This window comes from Rutilus rutilus, assembly GCF_951802725.1.
Source record: "Rutilus rutilus genome assembly, chromosome: 3".
Lineage (NCBI taxonomy): Eukaryota > Metazoa > Chordata > Actinopteri > Cypriniformes > Leuciscidae > Rutilus > Rutilus rutilus.
The window spans coordinates 47,863,503-47,872,396 of NC_140211.1; the positions used below are offsets into that span (position 1 = coordinate 47,863,503).

Genomic DNA, 8,894 nt, shown 5'->3' on the forward strand with positions numbered 1-8,894 from the left:
CAATATATGCCTGCAACATATATCTATACATATATTTGACTTATCTGAGAACACAATATATGACTGCAACATATATCTATACATATATTTGACTTATCTGAGAACACAATATATGCCTGCAACATATATCTATACATATATTTGACTTATCTGAGAACACAATATATGACTGCAACATATATCTACATATATTTGACTTATCTGAGAACACAATATATGCCTGCAACATATATCTATACATATATTTGACTTATCTGAGAACACAATATATGCCTGCAACATATATCTATACATATATTTGACTTATCTGAGAACACAATATATGCCTGCAACATATATGAACATTTATGTGTCCAAACATGTGAAGAAAATATTTGAGTTCATCCATATATGATACCATATATCTGCATATATTACAGTATAGTATTGGTTTCTCGCATATATGGACAACATTAATTATAAATATGTGACATACATATTTGTTTTCAACATATTTAATAAATGTATGTAAACATACACTGTAACCCTTTACTGTAAATTTACAACGAATTTCTTACAGAATTGTACTGTATTTCCATAATACAGTATTAAGATGTATCTTTTACAGAACAGCTGTAAATATACAGCACATTTCTGTTTTCGTCCTGATAAATTCGTTACCATCATACTGACTGAAAAGTCATTGCATTGTGGGATTGATTTCTTTCGCGCTCAATTCAGTTCAAATGTGACGCGTCATGCGAGCAGCAGCAGACAGGCAGCTACAACAGGCAAACTCGTTTTGTCAGCGGGATTCACTGAACATTATAATCATTCCTGTTATCAAGATAAACAATGTCTGCGAATCTGAAAGCAATTTTAAAGCTTTTTTGAGGTTCGGTTCGTGTTTCAAACATTAGTTGCCTGTGACGCAGCAGAAAATGGACGACGTTAACGGTAGCAGCTACCTGAAGACGGATGGAAGAATTTGTCATTGAATAATCTAACCTGCGCGTGACGATAAGTGGGATTTAGAGTTTGAGAAGATGGAGAATTGTTCAACTGAGTGATACGGTAAGCCAATATCTAATTTTTTTTTTTTTTTTTTTTTTTTTGCGTTTCTACATTGTTTTCACGTATTTGGTTTGATTTTGCGAACGCGGTTTAACGTGGCCGCGCAAGCAATTCACTGACTCTGTTGTTCCACCTGTTTACCAAGTAACGTTAACTTCAACATTTCATATAATAGGCAACCTGTACCATGCTATTTGCATGACATGTATTTGATATATATTTTTTTTCGTTTTAGGCTTTGTAATCTGATGGCCATTGTTAATGTAAGTGCTTTTAAGTAGTGTTACAGTTATAGTCTATGTGTTAAAAAAAAAAAAATGCTGTCAAATTCTGTCAGTTCTGTGATCGTGCTTTTGAATCGTTGTCAGAATTTCGCTAGCACATGAAAATCCATGTTCCTAATGCTGTTTTCAAATGTAGTAGGCCTATTCCTGATTGCCATCCCATGGTCCTACAACTACTCCCTAATTCAAAGAAGTTAGACGGTGTTATCCTTAAAGCAGATAAGTAGAGATTATTCAGCAAATCTCATTAATTTGTAATATGTTTATTATGTTTTGGTTCTGTTGATCAAGGTTGTGCTGTCCTTTTTAAAAATTGTTTCAGGAATTTGCATCGCTGATGTCCAGCAATCTACATTTGCCAGAAAGTCCACGACTTATTTCCTGGTATGTAAACATTAAAGGGGTAGATGAAACCTAAAATGAAAAGCCATCATTTACTCACCCCACTGCAAAATATGTTTTTCTTAATTAGTGTTTTTATTTTGTTTCCAGTCCAGATATCTACAATTCTTACATGAAGAAGCATTTAATAGACACGTAAAAATTGTCTTGTTTTCTTAAAGAATAAGTCAAAATTAAGTGAGTTTATGCTTAAAACAAACAAAATTATATGCCAGTGCATTTTAGCATTCTAACCAATTTTAATTTTTAGTTGAAAAATGTAATTCATAGAACTATGAATAGACAACTACATCGAACCACAGTGGAATCCACAGTAGTTATTTTAATTATTAATATTATTTATTTATTCTTTATTTTTTTTTATTCCATTACAGGTCAATCTCTAAGCAACCAGTGCTGGATATTAAGTTTGGAAGGTCAAGGTGTGTGTGAAGGATCACAGCCTCTTCATCACTGGCCTGGCAGCGCTGTTTGCCTCCTCCTATAACTTCAGCTTGCAGTACCAGGAAGAGGCAGCACCTTGAGTTTGTTCAGAGGTTAGTCATTGGCATATTTGCCATTCATATATATATATATATATATATATATATATATATATATATATATATATATATATATATATATATATATATACATATTAGACTGAATTGTGTCACTAACCTTGACTTGACAGTATTTATTATGTTGACTACTGGTATGAACAATATGGCCCTGGTTTCCATACAGGGCTTAGCTTAAGACAGGTCTAGGCCTTAATAAAATTAGGGTATTTAAGCAGATTTTATAATAATGTATCATAAAAAAAAAAAAAACATTACTGGTGTGCATCTTGAGATAAAACAGTGGCAGTCATATATTTTAAGATATGTCAGTGCAAGTTGTTTTCAGTTGAAGGATTAGCAGTGGTGGAAAGTAACTAATTACAAATACTTTCGTTACAGTACTTGAGTAGATTTTTCGATTTTTTCTACTTTCTTGAGTATAATTAAATTGTGGTACTTTTACTTTTACTTGAGTAGAATAAAAATAAAATATTCAACTTCGCTACATTTATTTTTCACCAAAAGTACAGAGTACTTTGATGCCGACGGAGCAACAGAGCGAGCTTACATTTCACAAACACTTTTCAAACAAGTAACTGCGTGCGGTGGAGGCTGAGCCCTCAGCCCTCAGCCCTGCGCTTCAGCCAATAACAGACAGTTCTGAAAGCGCTTTAGCCAATAACAGACAGGTCTGACTCGGGTGCAAAACCAATCAAAACTTCCAGTTCAGCTGGGGGGCGGGGCGTTCAAACCGCGCTTTGTCATTCAATCACTGGCGCTCGTGTTTAGAATCTGTATCGCTAACGTTTCCATATTTTAGTGAATGTATTGTAAGTGTGAGCTATGCTCATATTCTGATTTTAAAATGTAATTATGGCAAATCCTGAAATGGGTCATCCCATTGATATTACCAGAGCACTGAGCATTTGAAGTAAATAAAAAACTCGGCTCATAACATGGACACCGTTATTGCTTGGACGGAGCAAGAACAATGTAAGTGTCTTGAAAACATTAACACAGTTCAGTTGAAAGGTAAAACTCGCCCTCTTTAACAATACAATTAAACTAAATGTACGAAGAAAACTTTGTACCAAGCTGAAAAACCCTCAACAATAGTGAAATGAGATTGCATGATTTATCTGTTAATCAGATGCATGTAAAAGTGTAGTTCGTTACTATAGCAATAGTCGGCTCCCAGCACATTTTCGGTAGAACGGGAAAAAAAGAGCACTTAATTTTACATGTTATACCCCACTTATTTTTTATTTTATTTTTTACTGGCACTTTTTTATTCATAGCCTACAACATCTCTCTTTTTTATCAGACCTTTCACTTAACCTTCTTTACTTTCAATTATGAAATGATTCAAATGATCTTACCTGGACTTACTTTTAAAGATTAGTAATAAAACATTTGCTCTTGACAACAGGGAAAGCTAGTATGTTTGCTTAACATACTGTCAAAAACTACAATTTATGAGTTTAATATGATGTTTTGCTTCAAAATCAAAATTACTTGAAATCACTTCTGTGGTTTCATGTAGGAGAATATATTATTTTATTAAATTCTATAATGCAGGCTGTTGATTAGCATTGCATTAATGGGTTAGTTCACCCAAAAATGAAAATTAGCCCATGATTTACTCTCAAGTCATGGTGTATATGACATTCTTCTTTCAGACGAATAGTTATATTAATTAATATAAGTGTCCTGGCTCCTCTAAGCTTTATAATGGGAGTGAATGGCTGGAAAAAATTTAAAACCCCAAAAAGAGCATCCATTCATGATAAAAAAAAATAAAAATACTCCACTCGGCTCCCGTGGGTTAATAAAGGCCTTAGGAAGCGAAGCCATGGGTTTTTTCATATTTATAACTTTATAATCTAAAATAACTAGCTTCCGCCAGAGGCATCCTACGCAAATTGACTTGCGCCACAAGAGTAACCTGTGACACATGTATGACGTAGGATGTACTGTAGGAGTATCGTGAGCTTAGACGCCTCTCACGGCTCAAACAAATAGGGCTGAAGCTGCTCTTCTATAATATATTATACATTGTGTGTCGGGTCAGGGGTTAATCTTCCACCGTAAATCGATGCGTATGGTCGTCTGGCGGAAGCTAGTGATTATAGTTTATAAAGTTTTAAATATGGGTATTTTCCTTACACAAACACATGGCTTCACTTCAGAAGGCCTTTATTAACCACCTGGAGTAAAAGTGGAGCATATTTATTATGGATGGATGCACTTTTTTGGGCTTCAAATTTTCTCCAGCCGTTCACTGCCATTATAAAGCTTGGAAGAGGACATTTTTTAATATAACTCTGATTGTGTTCGTCTCAAAGAAGAATGTCATATACACCTAGGATGACTTGAGGGTGAACTATCTGGGGCTAATTTTCTTTTTGAGTGAACTATCCCTTTAAAGACACATCATTCTTATGAAAATACCTGAGATAGCTTGATGAACACAGATATATTATAGCTATCATGTGTTTGTCTTCAATTTCATCTCTATTTACATGTTATTATATCCATATTGGCATTTCCTGAAACGTCATAAGTGAATCACTTCTATGAATCTCACTTGTGGACTTTCTGCGTGAGGTATGAATCAGTAGGCTATGTACTGGGCTTCCAGTATGAATGAAACAGAATTGACATGAGAGTGTTTAGCACTCCATATCGCTATCATCTCCCCATTTTGGGTAAAAATAGAAAAATAATACTAAAGTACTTTGTAACGTAGTTACTTGAGTAGTTTTTAAGCAAACTACTTATTTACTCTTACTTGAGTCATATTATTTTTCAGTACTTCTACTTGTACTCAAGTAAATTATTACTTAAGTAGCAATACTTTTACTTAAGTACAGTTTGTTAGTACTCTTTCCACCACTGAGGATTAGTGAAAATTCTGTCATTAATTACTCACCCTCATGTCGTTCCAAACCTGTAAGACCTTCGTTCATCTTCAGAACACAAATTGAGATATTTTTGATGAAATCTGAGAGGTTTCTGAACCACCCATAGACAGCAACGTCTTTGCAACTTTTAAGGCCCAGAAAGCTAGTAAAAACATTGTTTAAATAATCCATGTAACTAGTGCAACCTTAAAGGAGAACTCCGGTCAATTTTAACATTGAGCTCATTTTTTTGTAAATTTGGAGTGCTGTCAGTACAGAGAACAACGACAAAAATCGGTGTTGCCTACACTGCATAGAATATGAAAACTGACCACTGCATAGAATATGAAAAATATGAATATCTTTGTCAGTCAGCTGTCAACAGGCCTAAACAAGCCATGGCACCAAGCACAGAAACACAATCAGTAAAATGTTATCTAATTATTATCAAGAAAACTTTGAAAATATCGATCGAGACATATTTTGTCAATATTGCACACCCCTAATGCATGGTATTAATTTTGATTTCTTCGGGTCTTAAAAAGCCTTAAATTTGACTTTAAAAAATGTGCAGAAACCCTGCATCATAATATTTAGGTTGAACCACTGTAGCTATATATTTACCAATGTTTTTACCACTTTTCTGGGCTTTGACAGTTGCAATGATATTGATATCAATGGAAGGACAAAACTATCAGATTTCATCAAAAATATCTTCATTTGTGTCCCGAAGATGAACAAAAGTCTTGAGGGTTAGAAATAATGACAGAATTTAAATTTTTGGGTGCAAACATGCATTTTAGTCTGGTAAATCATGTTGTCATATATGCAATAAACATTGCAAGGCTTGCAATTAAGTTAAATTATTTCTGTCACAAAGGTTTGGGCTGGATTCTGGCAGTGTGTGCTCTATATAAACGGAGAGTCTAAAGACTGCCTTTCCACTGATACTCTGATGGCACCGGATGAGAGGGGATGATATTGTTAATGAGCTGGGTGATGAGTAGACAAAAGTTGTAGAATAAAACTTTAAATCTGGCAACCCCACTTCCAAAAATTTAGTTAGTTGACAGTGCGCATGTAAACAGACACATTGAGTTGATGTATTTTACCAGGGCAGAACAAATATCAGTTATTGATCACAACATCCAACATTGCATTTTTTTTTTTTTTTACAACATCCTACATTGCATTTTTTTTTTTTTTTTATGTTGTTCAGTTTTAGACAGCTTTTGTGCTGTCTCTCTTCGTCAAAATATATACCTTCAGTTAATAATATTTAATTGTTTTTTTTTTCTGCCTTTTAGACGCTTTCTTGACATCAATCCTGAACGTGGATCAAAAACAAAGAAAGGACAAGTAACTTCAAAGAAAACTGGCCAAGTTGTGCAAAACAAGAACACCACTGTAAGCCTACAGGTGTCCTCACTTCTGCGAAACCTTGCAGACTTTGAATGGGATTTCGTTTGCACTTTTATGGACTTCAAAAAAGAAACAGCATTTCACTGTCGTTATAAAGCTTGGAAGAGCCAGGACATTTTTTAATAGAACTCTGATTGTATTCGTCTGAAAGAAGAATGTCAGATACACCTAGGATGACTTGAGGGTGAGTAAATCATGTGCTAATTTAAATTTTTGGGTGAACTATTCCTTTAATTAAGTGCTAACTGTTACCTGTTTGTTGTTAAGTGTTAAAATTGCATTTTATGTTTAAAAAGTAATTCAGCCAACATGTTCACAGAAGGCAATTTAACTAAATAAATGTTTTAAAACCCAGAAAATGTTGTTTTCTTTTTCCTAGTGTGACTACTCTTATGAAACCTTAAAGTATAATATTTTAATTATGTAATAATAAAAGCAGTATTCCCTGTAAAAATACAATTTATTGCTGTCGACAAGTTTAATAATGTAAAATGTGGTATATACTGTATTTGGTAATTACAGTGGAGTACTGCAAATGCTGTTTACTGTAGTAGTGTTGTAAAAATACAGTATGTGGATGGCAACCCAGCTGCCAGTATTTAACTGTAAATTTACAGTGAAAAGTTTTACAGTGTACATGCATGTGATACTGATGCATTTTTAAAGCTGTGGCATATGGTTATGGTACTTTGTGGATGTATTTGTCAAAAATGACAAAGAAATACTATATTTGGTATTACTATAATAAAATACTATATTTGGTATTCACACAATAGACAAAATCTCCAACTATAGGCATTTAATTTCAAGGCATTCAGATATAAGATTTGTATCCCTAATATATGTTAAAGTATGTACTATAGAAATAAGTACATATATGCATGTATAAATATATGCGTCATATATGCATGTATACATATATGCGTCATATATGCATGTATACACATATGTGTCATATATGCATGTATACATATATGCGTCATATATGCATGTATACACATATGCGTCATATGCATGTATACATATATGCGTCATATATGCATGTATACATATATGCGTCATATATGCATGTATACATATATGCGTCATATATGCATGTATACATATATGCGTCTTACATATATTTCACATTTATGTGCATATACGGGAAAATATATGGCACTTACATGAAAACGGCCATTTTTGATATATTTTGAAATATATGTTTCATATATGTATATGTGTTTTACATATATGAATTTTGCATATATTCTCATATATGCAGCAGACATACATGGGCACTAACATTATATATGTAATTTACATATATTGACATATATTACATTTCTGTATGGGGAACAGTTTACCTCGACACTTCAGTTTACATGGAGTTTCAGGTTCACACACAGAACCTTTAATGTTTACATATCATGATGTTGCGCTTGTGTTGAATTCAAATGAGACCAGCGACTTTCGTCAGAACTGTGCGGGAGACGCCCCAGCTGCTCATACACTGCGACTGCTGGATGTTGCTTGGCTTTTGTTCTTTGTTTCCCATGCTTCACGAATAACAGCTTAATATGCGGGGCCATGGTGGAGTTTTGGCGATTGGCCCACACAGCCAATCATGGGCCCCCTCCTTGGTCTGGCCCTGGGGCTTCAGTACACCTAGTATATGTACTACTTGCACAACTACTTCCGCGTTCTACTTATTACAAGGCCATGTCCCAAATGGCACCCTAAACACTCGCAGTCTTCCTATGAGTCCACACTTTCATGACGTAACGGCGCTTTGGCGCTTTGTCGGGAAGAAGTCTGCTGTGAAGCTCGCATCACTTTATTTACTAGTCAATTTTGAGATTTTTGGATATTTGTCTTCAATAACATGTCTTCTTTCAGACTTGTGGTGAAAAAAAGTCCGAAATACACATTTAGGTCTTTATTTTACTACACTTTGTCTGTTTGCGTCTGTAGATTTCTCATAAATTCAACAAAAGTTGGCGTTCTTAATCAACATGCTGCTCCGTGATCACTGCCGGCACCCTGTCATCACATGCACCGCTGGAAAGCTCTCTCTCTCCTGTACAATGCTGTCGGATCCAAATATGGTCATTTCCTTTTTAGCAGCAACCAATCATGAAAGTAAAAGGGCTGAATGCGCAATCTCATTGGCTGATGATAAATCTTTAAAGCCCGTTTTCTCAAAATGACTTTTCTCTCATACTCCAAGTCCGAAATCTCCACTTCAGTAGCACCTATGTACACCAAACTTTCCAGTCTTGTACCTAGTTATATTATGAACACATTTC

At 34.5% G+C, this 8,894-nt stretch overlaps 1 long non-coding RNA gene across 2 annotated transcripts; it reads left to right on the forward strand.

The window, feature by feature from the left end:
• Positions 1-301: 301 nt before the first annotated feature.
• LOC311287389 lies at positions 302-6,695 on the forward strand. Of its 2 annotated transcripts, XR_014626730.1 has the most exons (6): positions 302-1,053; positions 1,289-1,316; positions 1,474-1,721; positions 2,114-2,275; positions 5,842-5,936; positions 6,492-6,695. It is a non-coding gene; the product is annotated as an uncharacterized lncRNA (long non-coding RNA). The 2 variants fall into 2 exon arrangements; XR_014626731.1 differs by lacking the exon at positions 5,842-5,936 and having other exon boundaries at positions 310-1,053.
• Positions 6,696-8,894: the final 2,199 nt, after the last annotated feature.